The sequence below is a fragment of the Ursus arctos genome, unplaced genomic scaffold (assembly GCF_023065955.2).
Source record: "Ursus arctos isolate Adak ecotype North America unplaced genomic scaffold, UrsArc2.0 scaffold_13, whole genome shotgun sequence".
In the NCBI taxonomy this organism is placed as follows: Eukaryota; Metazoa; Chordata; class Mammalia; order Carnivora; family Ursidae; genus Ursus; species Ursus arctos.
Window position 1 is genome coordinate 30,254,994 of NW_026622797.1, and position 20,234 is coordinate 30,275,227.

Consider the following 20,234-nt stretch of genomic DNA (forward strand, 5'->3'; position numbering starts at 1 on the left):
TCTAAATATAACAAAGATGCCCAGCTTTAAAGGACACTTTCTTAAAAAAATGAGACCGAATGTAGAATATAATAATAAATAAAAGGTATCATATATATGATACACAAAATAATCCAAAAGGAGGGCAAATAAAAATTCACAAATTATTTTTCTGAAACTTTTTTTTTCCCTGGTAATTGCTGATTCACATGCAGTTGAGATAATACACAGAAATAATACAGAGACCGTGTTTACTGTATACCCAGGTTCCCCCAGTGGTCACATCTTGCAGTGCTCCAGTACAATATCAAAACCAGGATAGAGTGAAGATACAGAACAGTCCCATCCTTCCTCTTGCTCTTTTATGGCCATGCCCACTCCCCTCTCACCCTCACTCCCTCCTTAATTCTAAGCAAGCACTAATCTCTTCTCCCGTTATATAATTTCATCATTTCAAGAATGCTGTATAAATGGAATCCTATAGTATGTTCCCTTTGGGGATTGTTTTTTCTCATTCGACCTAATGCTCTTTAGATCCATGTTGCATATATCAATAGTTAATTTCTATGTATTGATGAGTAGTATTCCATGGTATGGATATACAGCTTGTTTATTCTTCATTTAAGGACATCTGGATTTTTCCATTTGATGGTTATAACAGATAAAGCTGCTATGAGCATTCACGTGTTTTTTTTTTTTGCAAACATTAAGTCTTTCTCTGGGATAAATGCCAAGGAATACAACTACTGGATTGTATGATACTTAGTTTCCCCCCAAATAACCCATTTATTTTACATAGGAGATTTGATTTAGACATAAATATTAAATATCATACTTTAATGAAATATTCTATTTACTTTTTTATTAATGTATCAAGATTTAAATATGTTAAGCATATCCTCTCAAACCTACCTGGCAAAAGAGGTGGATAATAATACTCCATGGCCAACTAATTTTCACTAAATATAATTAATAAATGAGAAATAAAGCAGATATCTCTATTTACATAATCATATCAAAAGGGAATGATCCAAAGACCACTCCTATGAGAGTTATCTTTCCTTTGATATCACGGTTATATGTCCTCAAGGGTAAGGCTCAGAAACAACATATTTAGACTGAAAAAATATTTTTCTAAGGTATTAAAGGAAACTAAAACCTGCCTATTTAGTCTTCATTGGGAAAAGTTGCAACTCTCAGGGCACCTGGGTGGCTCAGTTGGTTAAGCATCTGCCTTCAGCTCAGGTCGTGATCCCAGGGTCCTGGGATTGAGTCCCACACCAGGGTTCCTGCTCAGTGGGGAGCCTGCTTCTCCCGCTCCCTCTGTTGCTCCCCCTGCTTGTGCTCTCTCACTCTCTCTGTCAAATAAATAAATAAAATTTTATAAAAAACAACAGCGTAGATAAAGATTTCATCTGAACATAATACTAATACCTTTTCTTTGTACCCTTTTGGAATTTGGGGCCATATTCGCTTCCTCGATTGTTTTCTGTTCTATCGCCATTACTGGTTTGCTTTTGCCTCTTTTGTTTACTTCTCTGATAAAAATCAGAGTCACTTGGTTGTTGGGGAGTCTGTTCCTCAGAGGTGGGTCCCATCTCTGGATCTGGAACATGGTGGTGAGGGGCCAGGGGCGTCCGTTAGGAAGCGGCCCTGCCATCTGACAGTAAGGGAACTGCAGCATTGGGTTATATGCATGCCACTGCAAAGCTTCTGGAAGAAAACAAATTCTTGAGGTAAAGCAGCATTATTAACTGGAAAAAATAACCGCATGGGACCGTTAAGGTCTGTCCACAACTTCTTCGTTCCAGTAGCTAGTGAATTTATCTTAACACAGCTTTCAAGACTATGGTTAGTTGATTGAGAAGAGCGAGAACTCCCAAACAGATATTGCATGTTAATTGATCTTCCATATAAATGAATTCCATTTAGCAGAGCTATGGCATAAGACTGGGAATCTGCATGTTCAAAGCAGACAAGCACAATACCTCAGCTTTTCTTCTTTGTCTTGGCATGTAGTCACTTAGTTACTGGTGCAACCCACAAGAAATGGAGGAAATAGCTCATGAAGAGCTTCTTCCTACACTGGGGTCTCTAAATTCTCCACACGGTCCTATCTCCTCTTCCAGAGCAGGGAACAAGAGGATATAGGAGGCACAGTGACCCTGCCCCACCTCCCTGATTTACTGTGCCATCCTGGAGGGGGCCAGGCTGTGGATAGTTTTTTTTTTTTTTTTTTTTTTTAAGAAACAGCCAAGCTGTTTTCCAGAGTGGCTGTACCATTTTCCATTCCCAACAGCAATGTATGAGTGATCCAGTTTGTTGGTAAGTTTTATTGTATGTGTGTGAGGTTTAAAAAGATAGAATGATGCAAGAAATAAGGATAGAGAGTTATTGATCAGAGGGAGAATCTACGTTGGAAGGAAGGCCATCAGGATTACCTAGTAGAAATGGACTTGAACAATTTCCGTAGAAACATAGAAGAGAGGAAACAAGAAAGACTTTGTGGAAAGAGACAGAACCATGAGAAAATAGAAAATGTGGATTAACTGATGTTCTTTTAACTAGTTGGTAGTTAGGAACAGGTGGGCCTCCGACTCAGTGCATTCAGAGATGCCCTGGGCATTGCCCTCATAATGGGGCCCCTGTCTTGTGGGCCTGAGGCAATAACAATAATGCAAAAATGACTTAGCACACATTATCACCGTGTTGCAGATGAGGAAAACCAGCACATAACCTGCTCACAGTCGCACAGCTAGAAAGTGGTTCAAACCTGGCATTCTGGCTTCAGGGTGTATGTCCTTAACCGTAACCTGAAACCATCATGACTCATAACCATAGTGAGAAAAAATTCATGTCACCCACATCAACAGTAATTAGATGCAAGGCCATACAGAATTTAGTTATCTCCGCTTTGAGGAAAGTTCTAGAGTAGATCTGTGTAATCATAAAAGAACAATGTGCTAAAGGGAAAGAATATGACATGAATTGAAGGGTCAGCTTAGGCCTTGAGAAATAAAAAATGCCCAGCCTCTATTGCTCCGTTATTTCTCCTGGCCATTTGGTCATCATTCAGTAGAAGTGATGCAATCCCACCCTGCCGGTGTCAACTTGGCTTCTATGACTGCTTGAAGGAAAATCCCAGAAATTAAAGCAAAGACTCCCTTTCCTGGAGCAGAATCCTCTGGCCCAGCTGCTGCTCACCCAGAAAATAAAATAAAACGGAAAGTCAGGGGTGACTGGAGGATCCTCAGGCTTTGGGGAAAAAAACAAGCAGATGAGATCCCAGGGGGATGGAGGGCTTCATTTAGACAGAACCTGGAAGTAGTTATCTTAGGCCTCAGACATGCTTTGCTATGTCCTTGCTCACTGAGAATGAACAAGGTGAATTATGGTGAATTCTTGTGGCACCGTCATATCGCTTAACGGAACAGTAAACGTACCATAGCTCGACACTTTTCTATTTTTATCGGTCTTTTTCCTCTGTAAGTTTCTGAGATTTCAGTTTCATTTTTGTATCCTATCCTTTCACATGCCTGTTTCTGCAACAGCTTCATAAATGAGACAAGTAATTTGGATCCATTTCTTTCGGATTTGTTTTCGTTGTGGCAGTCATCCTCACTTTGAATCCAGCTGTGTTGGTCAGTTCAGGCTGCTGTCACAGGAGGCCGTGTACTGGTTGGCTTCATTTCTTACAGTTCTGGAGGCTGCGAAGTCCAAGAACCCGGCCCCTGCAGATTCCGCGTCTGGTGAGGACCTGCTTCCTGGCTGCAGACTGCCAAGTTCTCACTGTGTCCTCGCTGGGTAGAAGGGGCAGGGGAGCTCTCTGGAGTCTTCTGTAAGAGTAGGCATCCTATTGGCAAGGACCTCTCCCTCATGTCTTGATCACCTCCCAAAGGCTCCACCCCCAAATATCATCACACTAGGGATCAAGATTCAACATATTAATTTGGGGGGTGGGAAGATACAGACGTTCAGTCTATAGCACTAACCAAGAGAATTTTTTAAAGTTCCTGTTGGTGAATGCAATGAACTTTTGGCAGAGTTGGGTCAGAAGGAAAGTTAACGATCTGGGGGCACCTGGGTGGCTCAGTCGGTTAAGCATCTGCCTTCGGCTCAGGTCATGATCCCAGGGTCCTGGGATTGAGTTTTGTATCAGGTTTCTTGCTGGGTGGGGAGTCTGCTTCTCCCTCTGCCTGCCACTCCCCCTGCCTGTGCTGTCTCTCTCTCTCTTTCTCCGATAAATAAATAAATAACATCTTTTTTGTTTTAAGAAAGTTAACAATCTGCAAATGAAATCACTAAGGGAGCCTGTTACAGCTTTTCTTTTGAGGAAGCGGGGCAGGGCGGGGGGCGCGGAGAGGGCTCAGCATGGGAGCGCGCACCTGCTCTCTGTAGGGCAGCATTCACAGCTCTAAACTTCTGAGGGCAGGAAGCAGCAGGACAGGTTGAACCACATGAAACTGCCGCTGCTATAGGTCAAAAACAGTTAGCTAGTGGCAACTTCCTGTGGCATAGCTCTGTCCGTCCAGCAGGCATTCAGGGAGCCCTGGGCTATCGCGCATCATTGTTATCTGCTCCTCTCTTGGCTTCAGTTGCATTAATGGTCCGAGAGATGAATGCCCACTCAAGTGCAGAAAGTTCAGACTGGCTCTGCACAAGTTCAGGCTGGTTCTGCTCAAGCTGACATTTCCTTTCACAGAGGCTGATTCAAACAGTCTTGCAAAGGACACATGCAAGAATCCAGTGTGGGGGCAGGACCGTAACATTGCTCTTTATCATCATGTTCTTTTTTGGGGTACAGTATCTTCTTCTTCTCCTTTTTTTTTTTTTTCTGGATACAGCATCAAGAGAAAATCGTTTATAAAAGAAGGGCCTGTGTGTTTTTCTGTTTCTTGCTTTCTATTTTGATGGGTCATCCCTGCTGCCTTTGAGGAAATGCTCTCAATAATTGTACGTGCTTTTTCCAACACTTTATTTCTTAACTCACTTATTATCATTTCGTATCCAGGACAGAGACCAGACCCGGAGGTCCTGTCGCTTGTATCAGAGCCTGGAGTTGCTCCTTGCCTTCCTGTGGCTGAGTTCTGTGGCGCCTTTGCTGTGCCAGGATGTGCACCTGCCGTGCGGGGCGGGGCATGCTCTGGGGTCCGTTCCTTCCCCAGCAGTTCCCCGGCACAGCGCCTCATGTAGACTAGATTTGTCTAACTGAACAACAGAGTTTTGCAAACGTAACATATAATAGTAAGCAGTCAGGATCATTACATGACTCAATTGTCGCTCCTTTTTGTTAATTATTGTGATCCCATCATAATCTTATAGAGGACTTTGATGTATCTTTGCCTCTCCGAATAACCTTGTAAATGGTGATGGAGCAGGCATGATTACCTCAACTCCTAGGTGAGTAACAGAGGTTCAAAGAAGGAGAGTGCAAAGCAGAAATCACTTCTGTTTTCCTTATTACCGATGTAAAACCTAACCCAGTTGAACACTGTTCTAAGAGACAATCAGATGCACAATTAGAAACAAATATTTGAGCTATGACTTTTTTTTATAGTGACTCTTTGACCAAATAATTTTGAATCAGTTGTAACTTTTCACCCTTGAAACCACATCCATTAATCACAAAGTGGTAAATTAGAAAGTAAGCACTTTGAAGTAAATTATGATTAATCAATGTTCCCTGTGACTAGGTAACATTTTATAACTAAGCTAAACTAAAGAAGTTAAGCCTTACTTAATTGATCACTTTTATGAACATGAAAATGTAAACTCTGGAAGTTCTAAGTTGTTTGTTTGTTTGTTTTAGTGCAAAAAGATGTTTTTATTAAAGCACTGGGATAGGACCCATGGCAGGAAGAGCTTCTTGGAAGTTCTATGTCTTGAATTGAATCTTTCACTTCTAAAGACTTAAAATAGTATCAACGACCTCTATAGCAAATGTTTTAAAAGATGCGATCCCCTTTTTCTTTATATCTCAAAGATCTTTCTATATTTAAATTGCTGTTTTCCATGCTTTTACTTGTGTTACTCCCATCTCAATTTTGATGAGACAATTTTGAAATGCCGCAGAGAAAAAAGGGAACTTGGTCACTATCTTGACTTCACATCAGAAGCCGTTGACCCTTTCTCCCTCCAGCCAAAACCCCTATTTAACACCATTTCTCTCTTTTATAGCCACGAAGAGAAGAAGATCCTCCAGGAAATCTGGGGACACTAAGACATGAAAGGCTGATATGGCTGTTTCTGTTCCCACCCTCAAAAAGAAGACTGTAGCTCATCTCCACTGCCTTGTCTGTCTGCTTCCAAGCAAAAGAGATAATGAAATAGTATTAATTGGTGAGTTAAGTCGCATGAAAGTAGGTCATGATCTAAATAATTCTTGGAGATATGGAAGAGCTTGAGAGTCCTTAAGGTGGTCATTTTACTTTATTTTTTAAAAAGATTTATTTATTTATTTTAGTGGGGGAGGAGGAGGAGGGACAGATGGAGAGGGAAAGAGAGAATCTCAAGCAGGCTCCCCGCTAAGCGTGGAGTCCGATGTGGGGCTCGATCTTACGACTCAGAGATCATGACCTGGCCGAAATCAAGAGTTCAGAGTTTAACCGATTGAGCCACCCAGGTAATCACAAGCAGGTCACTTTAAATTGGGTTCTTTAAAAGGCTCCAATGTTCAGACACTTGGATGCAAGCATTAAATCAAAGCACAGACACATGCATGATATCTTGGATAAGGGGAAGATTCTGGAATCAGGAGTGAGAAGTTGCATACCCTTCTCTAAGTTACTCTGCTTCTCTATGCCTCAGATTCCTGTCTTATAAAGTCTGAGCATTTTGTTTCTATGCTCTCTAAAGGCACTCATAATCTACTACATAGGAATAGATTATATTATACCAATGACCTATATTAATAAAATAACTATATACAAACTTATATGTATAGTATAATCGCATACTAATAATCTATTGTACAATCTACTAAAAATTCTAAAAATATCTATCCCCTCACATTTTCCACAAAAGGGCTTGATCATTTTCTCAAAATTATTTTTATTGTTCTATGTTATAGAGGTAAGAAGTTTATTCTTAAATAGAAAATTCTATCCAAAGCAGAAAATATGAGCAGACCTGTTTATAGGCCTTAGAACTTTCCTTCACCAAGAACTTTATCTCAGTATGAGGGAAAGCACAGAATAATTGTATTTACTTGTTGCTACTCTACTATGCTGTCTCAAAGTATTTGAATGACTTTTGCTGAAAAGCCCAAATTAAAAAAAAAAAAAACTAAACAAAAAACAACTAGAAAAATCTCTTGCATGGTAGGACTGGAATCAGGGAAGGGAGAATATGGATGTCCTAGGAAAGCATCAGAGGTCACATAATGCATGTGTATTCTTAAAACTCTTTTATGTGATTAATTTGTCTTTAACAAAATGAAAGTTATATCTTTTCTGGGTTATAAGAGAGATGATCTTTACGATCACCAGCCTGAGAGTCTTCTTCCTACTCTCTACTTCAGAAGGAAGGAGGGAAGGAAGGAAGGAAGGAAGGAAGGAAGGAAGGAAGGAAGGAAGGAAGGAAAGAAGGAAGGGAGGAAGGGAGGGAGGGAGGGAGGGAGGGAGGAGTAAGCTTAGTTACCGAGGGTTGGGGCTGGCTAAGCAATGGCCTTGATTTCTTCTCCGGCCTGACACCAGAGAGCAGCAGCTCACAATCCGTGCTTTGGGCACTAAGGATTCAGCAGTGAATAAACGAGGCACAAAATCATGCTTTTATAGAGCATGCGTTCTTAGTCTTTAATAGGGAAGTCAGAATGTCAGTTTGGGTGAATTTTTTCCCTGATATTATACAGTAGTGCATTTTCCTAGCAGCAAATATTTTAAAATTGTTCTCCTCTTCTAAAAATAAACGTGATGTAAATCATGTAACAGAACCGGAAAAAAATTGTTAGCTAGTTTTTGTAATTTAATAAATGAAATGTGTATTGTATTATGATGTTTCTCATGAGAGTTAATTTAGTTATTTTCCTACAACAAAAGGGTACAATTGTATTATATTTGAATTTTGGTTTTTTTGGAATTTAATATCCGATTTTATCAATGGTACATGTTGTACAATCCTTATAATCCTTTCTGATTGTATTCATTGAACTGCAATATTTTTTTTCACAAAAGTGGTCAGGCATAATATTCATAAGATTATTAAATAAGAGCCTCCTAGCTGGCAGTTAGTTTTATGTTTTGTAAATACTTCCCTCTTTATAAATATAAATTAATGGTACTTTCACTTTCATGATCCCAGGGTCCTGGCTCTCACGTTGGGCTCTCTGCTTAATGGGGAGCCTGCTTCTCCCTCTCCCTCTGCCTGCCGCCCCCCTGCTTGTGCTCTCTCTTTCTGTCAAATAAATACATAAAATCTTTTTTTTAAAAAAAGAGTATCTTTGTCAATCAATTCTTAAAATACTAGTAAATTTCAATTTTTAAAAAAATCTTAGCTCCAAACCCACCCTTCTATATTCTTTGTGATGGTGCTAGGACTAGCAAACCTGTTTCTCCTTTGCCACCTGGGTCCCTATAAGACTCTGCCGATAGGGGGCACTAGAGGAATACAGAAGGATGGAAGAGGTGAGCCAGGACTCTGCTCACCTGTCCCAATCACCTGGCGGCTGTAGTTTGTTCGCATAGCAGATGCGTCTAATTTTCAGTTGGTTCTCATTGTGACAGAACCAGTGTCATTGCCTTTCTTCAAAACTACCAGCACCAGCCATTGCCTCCTCCAGAGATTAGAGTCCTAGCTCCCTAGGGTTCTTCTTCTTTGGATCTGGCTCTCAGCTCCAGCTGGAGAGCACACCCACGTCGGGGCTGGAGCCTCAGCTCCACGGGCTCCTCCAGAAAGCTTCTAGCCCCTAACACCTCTCTTCCCTCTGATCACCCACACTAGGAGTGGTAGCTGCTTTCTGCAGTTGCTCTCTTTGCTACCCAAGGGTTCCTTTCATGTCCTGCATTCATCAAATACCGCTTTAACCAAATCCCTATGCTAAATTCTCTTAAAATGATTGACGTGGATTCCGTTTTCCTGGTTGCATCTTGTCTGGTGCATTGGTGAAAACAATATCCATGTGTCCTTTCTCCTGTTGATGAATATGGTGAGCATGGCCAGGCTGGCTGCCCTGAAATCTTGGGTAAACTCTACGATGTAATAACAAACAGTGTGGAGAGGTGGAGTGGTGGTTCCAGGTATGCTGTCAGGGCCTCTCCCCCAGCCAACAGTAAAAAAGCAAAGGGCCCATCGTCTGACTTCCTCTGACCTGCCATATTCTTCACTTCACAAGGACTGTGGGAATCATGAACTTCGGATGCACATCTGTGAGGATACAGGCTTTGTGGCCACATGGAAGCAGGTGTTTATATGATTTAGTAACGAGCTGAACCAAGAGGGAACATTAGCTGACTCTGAGTCATCATTTTCAACGGTCTTTGTCTCTGGACCTTTTTCTGTGGTTTAGTCTGTTCAACAGATGCTTAGGTTTTCTCATTTTTGGTTATTTATTTATTACAATTATTATTACTATTAATTCCTATTATAAATAAAGTTTCTCTGAACATCCTTGTATGTGTCTCTTTGATCTTAAGTCAAAGAACTTTTTGGATGCCTACTCAGGCAGACCTTGAGCTGGATGGTGATAATGAATAGCACGAATGTTCTGTTTCTCAAGGATCACCGTCTAGAAGAGGAGACAGAGTATCACTAGCATCACCGTCATTCATTACCGAGGTCACCAAATTGGAACCCTCAGAAAATGCCTTACACTGCGCTAAGCATTTTCAAGCATCTCATTTAACACTATAATAAAAGTCATAGAATGATAAAGCTGTGATCAATATTAAGGCCCAAGAATGTGTCCATTTTACCCTGGAAGACAGCAAAGATCTCAGGGGCCAGCTGGGTAAATCGGTCAGAGCGTTCTAGATAGACTTAGTCATGTGTACAAAGACATTCAAGAACAGCAGGGGGAGGAGTGGAAGGAGAGGGAAAAGCAGACTCCATGCTGAGAGCGAGCCCAACGCGGGGTTCCATCTCCTGATGCAGAGATCAAGACCTGAGTCAAAATCAGGTGGATGCTTAACTGACTGAGCCATCCAGGTGCCCCGATTTGTAACTATTACAAGTATTTATCTGAATATCTTGTAAACTCAACTTGCTTACCCCTCATGAAGCATGGACCACATTTGTAGAATTAGTGTTTTAAACATAGAAAATCACTGACTCTTTTGGAGTCTGAGTGACATAACAGGAGCTGGACTTCAGAGAAAATTCATGTGATGGCTCTGGCTGGAATGAGCAACTTTGGCCATTGTGGCAGGTAGAGAGATAAATTTAAAGCAGAATGTGGCTCAGCATAATACATCAGAACAGGAAGAGATGTCTTAAAGAAACTTTATGAGGAATTTAGATGTGGGAGCAAAGGGAGAAGAAAATGTCAGAGACTCGGGTTAAATAAATGACAACTATAATATCTTAAACATGTTTAGCTTTTTAGAGGCACAAGGAAACCATCTCCTGAAAATGAGATTTTGGGTGACATCGTAGTACAAGTATTTAGGGAAGAGGACTTCACTTAAAAAATGGGCAGGTTCTATAGAGATGAACAAATTGTATGGCCCGAAGCCTAGCATCTTTGGTTTTCAGCACATGAATGCTACGGCACTAGCCACGTTCTGGAGAGGCCCAGAGACTCAACTCAGTGGACACTCATCATTATTGACCATGTTATAATCTGTGTTTTACAAGGTGGCCAGATAAAGTTCCTACACTTCAGACTATTTGACAGTCTTTCCACGAAAAACCAGCAACGGTGGTTCCTGCTGAAATTCTTTTATAATATAAAAGTTGAGGGCCACTGGTCAAAAACAAGTGAACACAGTCATAAGCACCTCTATCTATTCTCCCTTTACATCTTGCGAGCTCTGTTAAAACTGGAGCTTGCCTCACAGTCTGTTCCATGTCTGTTACAGCTGCATACGGAAGTTCTCAACAAGTTGTTGTTACGACGACTGCCTTCTAGAAGAGTTGAGTATTGGCTCTACCAGTGGAAACCACCAGGAAAACGTATTTTATTTAAAAAAAAAAAAAAAGAGAGAGAGAGTCCAAGAGTTTTTTGGATTGGGGCGGACCATCTGATCAGCTCGTTAATTTCACTTTGAGAGTTGAATGAATCTCTGAACCAGTGGCAACAACAGCATTGCATACCCGAGTCTCTAAATATGTACTTCCATAGGGAGTGGAATCTACACACCGGAAGCAGTGCAAGTGTATCACTACGACATGGAAACAGAGAGTGGCCAGCTGATGCTCTCAGAATTGAAGTCCCGGCCTCGAAGTGAGCCCACCTACTCTGCAGCTGTGGATTGGAGTGCTTATGCCAGAAGTGTCAGGCCATTCTTGTCTGAGCAGTCAAATTTTCCTGGAATGATTTATTTTGATGAGCTCACTTTCCCTGAGCTTAAGAGAAACACAGGAAATGACAGTTTGCCAGCAAGTGTTGTTACTTAACTGACAAGATGTCCGAGAAGCGAACAGATGAAGTGTATGCACTAGGTGCTTTTGATGGACTGCACACAGTAGGAGGTCAATATTACTTACAGGTAAAAAATGCTTCAAAGTGTTAGAATGGATTTTTTAATTAGTTTTTTGTGTTTTTTTTGTTGTTTTTTTTTTGTTTTTTGTTTTTTTTTGCTAGATCAGCGCTGCATTTCTTTAAAAATTATGCTGGATTTAATTAATTTCTATAATGCTAACATTCATCACTGAAGTTCCCCCCCCCGCCAGAATGCTTTGTTAGTTTTAGCAAGAACAGAGTTAGTTCTCTTGGCTGCAAAGTAAAACATAAAGCAGATTGATTCGTTCTCGGCCAGGCAGACTCAAGTTTAAAAGGCTGCAATTTCCATGCATTCTCGTTTAGTGTCAGGTATCTTTAGAGCAGTATTTTCCAAACTGTCTTCAACTAGAGTGCAGAGTAAGAACTTCATTTCCCATCATGATGCAGGGCAGTCAAGATGTGTGACTGAAGTATAATAGATTTGCTTTAAACAAATATTTTATTAATAAATTCAAATTAGAATTAGAAATGTTAACAGGATTTTTTTTCGGTTGGGGACTGGGGTTCTTGGTCATGCCGCTTCAAAGAATGAAGAGGTAGACCAGACAGAGTGGTGGGCAGCGAAGTAAGTGTTATTGAGCGCTAGCAAGGTGATAGTACAAAGCTCCAGAGGAGGGAGGGGACCAGAGGGGTTGCCACCAGAGTTTCTAAGTCCAGGGGTTTTTAATGGGCTTGTTGGCCGGCTGGGGCTGGTTTAATCTGATTAACTCTCCCTGCACCTGTCATCCAATCAGGTTTTTGTCACATGGGAAAGGGTGGAGAGCTCCTTCCAGGGTGGTTTAAAACCCTTTTAAGGGTGGTTTCCTCTTAGGGCATTTTGGGGGGGAGGGGGCTTTCCCTGCCTGCCTGCCTTTCAACAATCCACCAGAAATAGCTCTAATTATGAGCAATGGCACTCTGACTTTTAAAATCCAGTTTATTGGGTCCCCTGGGTGGCTCAGTTGTTAAGCATCTGCCTTCGGCTCGGGGCGTGATCCCAGAATCCTGGGATCGAGCCCCACATCAGGCTCCTCCGCTGGGGGCCTGCTTCTTCCTCTCCCCCTGCTTGTGTTCCCTCTCTCGCTGGCTATCTCTCTCTGTGTCAAATAAATAAATAAAATCTTCAAAAAAAAATAAAAATAAAAATCTAGTTTATTGCATTTCACTTTTTATTAAAAAAAAAAGTTAATCTTGACTCATTGATTTTAGGATTCACTAATGGCTCTGACCTGTAGTTTGAAAAGACTGCTTCAGAGCCTTAGGGAACAAAGGCAGGCATGGAGATTACTGTGAGATAAAAAGCAGTCAAAAGCCAGCAGATTCAGAAAAAGCTCTTTACCTCCGCCACAACTGCCTAAGAAGAATTGAGAGAGAGGATCTGCGCCAGGAGACCTATCACCGTAGAGAACTATGTCATGACACGGACTAGGAGTGGCTGACAGGGAGGAACCCCTCACAAGGCCTGTTGGAGCAAAGTGGTCTACGTCTGTTTGTTTCTGAGTGACACAGCAAACATTTGTTTACCAAATGTTTATTCTTTTTCATCTTCCTGTGAATTGCATTCCAACTCTTTGAAGTCCCAGGCCCCTAGCCTTTCTCCTTACTTCAGAATGACATACGTACCTCATTTGGCCTGACCGCCTTTCGAATTTCCATGTCTGTGTGGATTCCCCATAAGTCAAACTAAATTTGACTTTCTCCTGTTAATCTGTCTCATGTCTACTTGGTTCTTAGTCTGACTGGAAGGACCACGAAGGGCACAGGAAATTCTTCCTCCCTGACAGATGCAACTTAACAAATTTTCCTCTATTCCTTGACATTGTGTCTCTTGTGAAGAAAATATTTCCAAGATTTCTGACCACCTCTGTCTCTCCTTTGCTACATAGATATGCACATTACTGAAGAGTCAAACCACTGACTGAGAACTTGTGGGGAGTCTGTGGGGTCAGCTTTCACAAAGTTTGAAGAATTCTCCCTTGGTGCCACATTGGCAGTGCGTTATGTTTTCCCACAGGTCACTCTCCGTGGAAGTCAGCTTGCTCCTGAGAGACCTTCTGAGGTAGGAGGAATCCGGGACAATCAATGTCATAAATTTTATGACACAGTATCGCAATACTCTGGCTCACATTATATGGCAAAACTTTAAAGATAAGTGGAAGCTACAATATGGAAGCGAAGTTGTGTTTCTAGATATCTTTAAGCTGTGATGGAAAATTTGGGGTTCATTTTTCTACATAAATATGATGTTGAGACCCAAGGCAACAGTAGGGTTATGGAGAATTAAAAAAAGAAATATCGACTAGTGGGTGATGGCAACCAATGTTCTCTTTATTCGCATGGTGTAGAAGGCCCAAGTTAAATACATTAAAGAATGCACCTGCGGCCTGTTTCATGGGTATGTTATTTTAAGAAGTTGTTTTAACGAGAGCAATAATGATACTATTTCATGAGTTAAAAGAATTTTTTTATACATCATCTTTTTTAACCACCTCTGCCACAGATTACCTGATGCACTTTCACCCAAATCTCTCTCCTATTGACCTTTAGATCTGACACATCGGTTTCTGACACCAAATCCTGTGTGCGTGTTACTATTTAGAGGGAGGTTGTCAGAGAAGGGCGTCTGGGCTGGAAATCCAAGCTCGCGTTGGAGTGAATCTTTTGCTTTCTTTGATCAGATTTCAAGCTCTCTGCCTGTCTTAGTTATGACCCTGTACAGAGCAGTGTTTGAGAAGGACCCTCCGCGCTTAGGGCAAGGACCTGGGAGACGATCACAATGTCCTCCCACTGGCACACTTTCAGGATTGCGCTGGCAAAGAAAGGGAGAAAGAAAAAATGCTTCACGTCTGTTTGGAAGAGATATCACAAACTGGCTGAAACAACAAACTTAAAATGTAAAAAGTGGATGTGTCTTGCCTGTTTTACATTTTACGTATTTGATTTAGCACCAACTCATTTGTGGGAGCTGCCTTTATCCTCCAAGTAGGTGCGACGGAAGTGTGTGTGAGTGTGGGTATGTATAGCCAGACTGTATTTAAATGGAGGGGAGCCTTAGAAAACTTTAGTCTTAACTACTCTAATGTATGCACATGTTTTTCTATCACTTGTAAATACACAGGGTGAAGGCTGAATATGCGGAGCCTAGTGGATCCTAGTCGATTAAGATACAGGAAGTTACAAAACAAGGTCATCTTGTAAAGTAATTAAGAATAACTTTTTAAAAAATTAGGAACAACTTTTTAACTAATTAAAATTGTTCCATGATCTCTTTATTCTACTCTTAAGTTCCATTTGTATGGGAATTAGATACTTACAACGAAATAAAAAAGAAAACAATTATCTCTTTCAGACCATACCCTGTTCCCTTCTGAAATTACTCCACTGTAAAAGCAAGCCCCCTGGATACTTAGATTTGTGGCAGTCTGTGCTAGACAGGGAGCTTCCTTGGAAAGGGCCACCCTGTCACCTTTCCCCTGGTCACCGTTGGTCCCTCAGCCCGGGGCCCCAAGCTCTTTTTTCCTCTCCATTGGTCACTCATTAACTCTGGGAAGAGAGACACTTGAGAGCCGGGGAGCTCTCGGGTTCCTGCGGGAGTGGTTGAGGCTTGCTCTGAGTTGGAGACACTTTTTCCTCACAAAGGATATGACAATTGCTCTCCCAGACTTTTCCCAGATGTTTATTTCCATTCCATTTAATGCAACACAGTTCCCGGAGGCTAGAGATATTCTGGGCAGCAGATAATGCCTTTATCTCTGCTCCCATCATGTTTGGATTCTCTCTCCAAAGGCTCTGATACTCAGATCCTAAGGGCCTTGTGCTGGTTCTTTCCAGGCTTTTCTCCTCTCTCTCCTAGACAGTCGGCTGGTGTACCAAGTTGGCTTGGCGTACAAGCACCTGGTGGCCCCAGCCTCCTCACTACCCCTCATCACCCATGCATCTTACAGAAGAGACTTCTGCTCCCTCTCTCTAGCCCTGGGAACGGCAGGATCAGCGGCCGCTCTGGAAGTTGCTGTGATCCGTATCTTTTAATACCACAAGCTTTTTTATTTCGTTGACCCAATCTTATCTTATCTCCTGCCCCTCTTGCCCGCCCTTCTCATTTTATTTACAGTGACTTATAAATGAGAAGCTCTGACCGACCGCAGTCCTCAGAGCAGTGTCTTCCTACATTCTTTCATTGGAGAGGGAAGTCATTCTGGCTTCAACTAGTATATCTGAGGCTGCAGAGTATAATTTACAGGTGAGCAAAAATAATTTTTTTTCTTTTTATGGAAGCCAGTTCAAGCCACAGGATAATGGTTAGGGGTAGTATTAAAAAAGTAAAAGTTTTATTAAGTCCTAGGACTTATTTATAAAACTTTTATTTATAAAACTTTTATTTATAAAATTTATATATATATATTCTTAACCTGTAAATGACTACCAATTGGATTAATGTCCATAAGGAAGTCAAAAGTGTTCTAGTCACTAAATATTACTAAGTAACAAGAATTCAACGGAGTAAATTGAAACGTTATGTGGGCTTCATTCGATGATTCTTGAATCTGGCAACATTTCATCTATTAAAAAAAAAAGTTTGTTAAGTTTTAGAAAAGGGAACCTTTTTAAAGGCAGAAAGTGAAAAAAGAAATGATCAAACAGTGCTATATTTCAGGCAAGGTGGCTCTCCTAAGGGGAGCTTGAGGATTAATTCCTAGTGCGGGCCCTGGGAAAATTCCAGGTTGCCTGGTTGAAGTTCACATTTCTGGGAGAAGCTGAAGCTGTAGTTAGGTTAGGTATTAAGTGTTGGTGGGATTTAGAATAAGTGACTCCATTTTGGGCCTGTTGTCTTTTTTTTAACAATATTAACATCTAGGCATATATATTTAGTAACAGCACAGAGACAGACTTCTCATCTTTTATCATACAGAACACCCTATAACTCTGACCCGGTCCCACAGTTCTGACACACGATCCCGATCTGTGTTTCCCACACCATTAAGCAATTGTCTGACACCAGCTGGGGGTCCTATAATTCAACTCCATTCTGACACTGCATCCCTGGAGAGAGGTCCCACAGGTGAAGGGCTCAGTCCCACAGAACTGCCCTCTCCCACTTGAGATGCCAGTTGTAAGCCCAGGTTGTCACCTGGTGCTTCTGACTACCTGGCTATGGAAAGGAGGGTCCAAGGACCCCCTCCCTCAGTTTGGTTAATGTACTATAGGGACTCACAGAACTCAGAAACATTTTATTTACTGGATTACCAGTGTTAAAAAACAAAATTCGACCGGGTGAATTTGGAGATCTAATTGGCTTTATTAAATGATTCATGAATCAGGCAGGTAGCACCCCCATTCAGCAAGCAGAGGGGAGCTCCCAGGAGCTTGACAAGAGACAGGTTTTTAAAGGCAGAGAAAGGGCATAAAAGTGAGGAAGAAAGGAATTTATTAGCAAGGAATGCGTTGTTCAGGCAAGGTTGCCCTCTTAAGGGGAGTAGTAGGGCTTATCAGTGGATGTTTTAGAAGGGACCAGGAAATTCAGTGTTGACTGGTGAAAGGTTATATCCGTGGGGTGTTGCAACTGCAGGTAGGTTAGGTATTAAGTCTTGGTTTACTGACTTGGGGCCTTAACCCACGTGATGCCATTTTGGGCCTGTGGTTTTCCTGCTAACAGTCCCCTCCTTTTGTTAAGACTTGCAGCCTAACTGAGATGGGGTCAAAATTTAAGGCATGAACGCCCGCCTCAGCCGCTGCTCTGAAGCGCTGAAACTTTTGCTGATGCCTTGTGTGGTGTTCACAGGTCATGACTTTTTCCCTTTTTCTCTGGGATATTTACAGGTTACGAATTCAGGTTTCCATTCTTTAGGTCAGTCATCTTCGGTTCCTTTTCTGACGTTCTGATGCCCTGAAAGCTTTTGAAAGAATAAAATGCAGCAGCGAGTTATTCTGATGACTATAAGCGGGATAATTCCCAATGTTTGGAGGGCACTTTGTCGCGGTTCCGTATGCAGGCTCGTTGAGCTCGACAGTCAAGAAAGAATTCTTGAGACATTTTTGCTACAAAAAGGTGCTTTTATTAAAACATGGCAACAGGATCCGTGGGCAGAAAGACATGCAGTTGTGATTGTGACATGTGACTTTGATTATATATTTTGGAGTTGGGGGGGCAGTAGAGATAACAGAAGTCTCTAAAAGGATTTCTATATGATAAAGAAGACTTAAAGGATCCTGGAGGTCTGGCTGCTGTCAAGCTAAGGATGGTTTTAGTCTCTAGCAAAGCAGTAACATTAAGGCATCTGTGGGCTCCTTGAGGAATGTCACTCTCTGCGCGTCTCAGATATTTATCAAGGGGCTGCGCTGTAAGGAAATTTAATTTAATCTACATTTCTCTTGCCTTTGTTCTCATCATTTCCCCCCTGAACAGTTTTGACCCTTAAATCTTTAAGATTGCTAAGGGTAGAAGGTCTTATGTTCTGTAACTTCTTACTGCTGAATAGGGGTGTAGAGATGTCTCTACCTATGGGCCAGCACTGGTCAGTTGGGGAATTTCTATAGAGAGTTACAAAAGGCAGAGGCAGTCAAATCCAAGGTAGAGGACATATACGAATCTCCTTGTGCAGAAAGGATTAGCTGTCGGCTTGAAGTTACGGCCGTGAAGGAGTCTAGGCACCAGGCAGGAAGAGACAACAAATTGAGGTTAATATTATTATGAAACAAAGGAGCCCAACAAAAAGACCTTTGATAGTTGACCAAAATTTTCCTCCAGTCCAGGAGTTTAACCAATCATTAAAGGAGAGGGAGAGAGTATTCATCTTTGAGCAATCTTGTTACATTTCTCTGATAATGTGGAGTTATACACAGCATTCGGTGTTGCTAATGACACATGTATCTGCTTGTGCAGCTGTTAAAACATCCAGGGCCATTCAATTTTGTAGAACTGCTTTACGCATCTGTGTGAAGTCAGCATTAAGTAGGAAATGCTGCTTTGTGAGTCATGTAGTGCTTTTACGGTCTATTTATTAAGGGCTCCAAATGCCCAATGACATTCTGTAGTCCCATTGATGGAGCGAAGATAAATGTTAAGTGATCATACCGGTGAAATGTTGATGCTGCCCATCGTTGTTTTAAATTTGGAAGATTAGCTGGGTAGTGATGGTTTTGATAATATGTCCGTGAATTTAAGCAAAACCCAAAGTGCAACAACCTATCCACCCTGGAGGAAGCCAGGGTCATAGGTTAGATCCACATAACCATTGGGTTCCATTTGGAGGTAGCCATCTAATTCTGGGTCACCTTGTCCAATCAGTAGCAAACCAATCGGTAGCCTGGTATAAACCTTGTATTAACTTTTCACTGGTTATTTTTGGGTATGAAGATTTTTCTCTGATTAACAAGTCAGTCCTGTGTATTTTTTCACTGTCCTCACTCCTGGGCTATATAGAATCTCTTGGTCTGAGTAGACTGGAGTTATGGATTTTATGGGGGTTAAGATGGGATAAGACTTAATGTTTGTTTACTTTGTGCTGCCTGCTTGGCTGCATGGTCTGCCAAATCGTTTTCTTTAGACTCTAAGTTCCTATCTTTTTTTTTTTTTTTAAAGATTTTATTTATTTATTTGACAGAGAGAGAGACAGCCAGTGAGAGAGGGAACACAAGCAGGGGGAGTGGGAGAGGAAGAAGCAGGCTCATAGCGGAGGAGCCTGACGTGGGGCTCGATCCCACAACGCCGGGATCACACCCTGAGCCGAAGGCAGACACTTAACCGCTGTGCCACCCAGGCGCCCCTAAGTTCCTATCTTTTTGATGTCCTCAGAGGTGAATTATAGCCTCCTCCTCAGGTAGGTGTATAGCCTTGAGAAGGGTGATTATTTCAGGTCCATATTTGATTGGGGAATTATGACTTGATAATAATGCCCTTTCCTTCCAAATTGCCCCATGGGTGTGTAGCACCAGAAAAACATTTGGAATCAGAATAAATATTAATTTTTAGGCCTTTTGCCAATTGAAGAGCATGGGTAAGTACTCTTAATTCAGCCTTTTGGGCAGAAGTATTCACTGGAAGGGCTTTTGCCTCCTTGGTCTTAATTAAGCTAACTATAGCATATCTGACTTTTCTTTCTCCCTTATCCATGAAGCTACTGCCATCAGTAAACCAAACGTCATCTGCATTTTCAATAGGGGAATCTTTCAAGTCTGCTCTGCTTGAATAAACAAGATCAGTAATTTCCGAGCAGTCGTGTTCCAGCACAGAAGCATGGTGGTCAGGAGCAGCTGTAAGGATGGTTTAAAGTTTGCCAGGTTTTAAGTATTATTTCAGGTGTATCTAAAAGCATACCCTGGAGTTTAGTAAGTCGGCCTCCTGTCATCCATTGGTGTCCTTTGGTCTCTAGGACAATTTGGACCTCTTGTGGGGTCATTACTATCAAGGACTGTCCTATAGTAAGTTTTGAAGCTTCTTCCACCAGGAGGGCTGTCGCAGCCACCGCTCGAAGACAAGCCAGCCACCCTTGTGCTACATCATCAAAGGTCTTTGAAAAATAGTCCACTGGTCTTATTTTGTTTCCTAATTTCTGGCTGAGGACTCCCAAAGCTTGCTACATATAAAGTAAATGGTTTTTCTAAATTTGGTAAAGCCAAAGCT

The 20,234-nt window shown here is 41.6% G+C and overlaps 1 protein-coding gene and 1 pseudogene across 4 annotated transcripts in view; one reads left to right on the top strand and one right to left on the bottom strand.

Annotated features, from left to right (window-relative positions):
• Positions 1-1,406: 1,406 nt before the first annotated feature.
• Positions 1,407-5,168, bottom strand: LOC113259678 (splicing regulator RBM11-like; annotated as a pseudogene).
• Positions 5,169-11,178: 6,010 nt separating this feature from the next.
• The window catches only part of VNN1 (vanin 1), a 50,314-nt gene continuing 41,258 nt past the window's right edge, over positions 11,179-20,234 (top strand). Inside the window, exons 1-4 of one of the 4 annotated variants that reach the window (XM_057311037.1) lie at positions 11,526-11,621; positions 13,629-13,673; positions 15,726-15,854; positions 19,216-19,431. The gene's annotated coding sequence lies outside the window, so the exon portion shown is untranslated. Of the gene's footprint in view, positions 11,622-13,628; positions 15,855-19,215; positions 19,432-20,234 lie in introns of all 4 variants that reach the window. The other 3 variants (XM_044386342.3, XM_044386339.3, XM_057311038.1) reach the window with 3 other exon arrangements.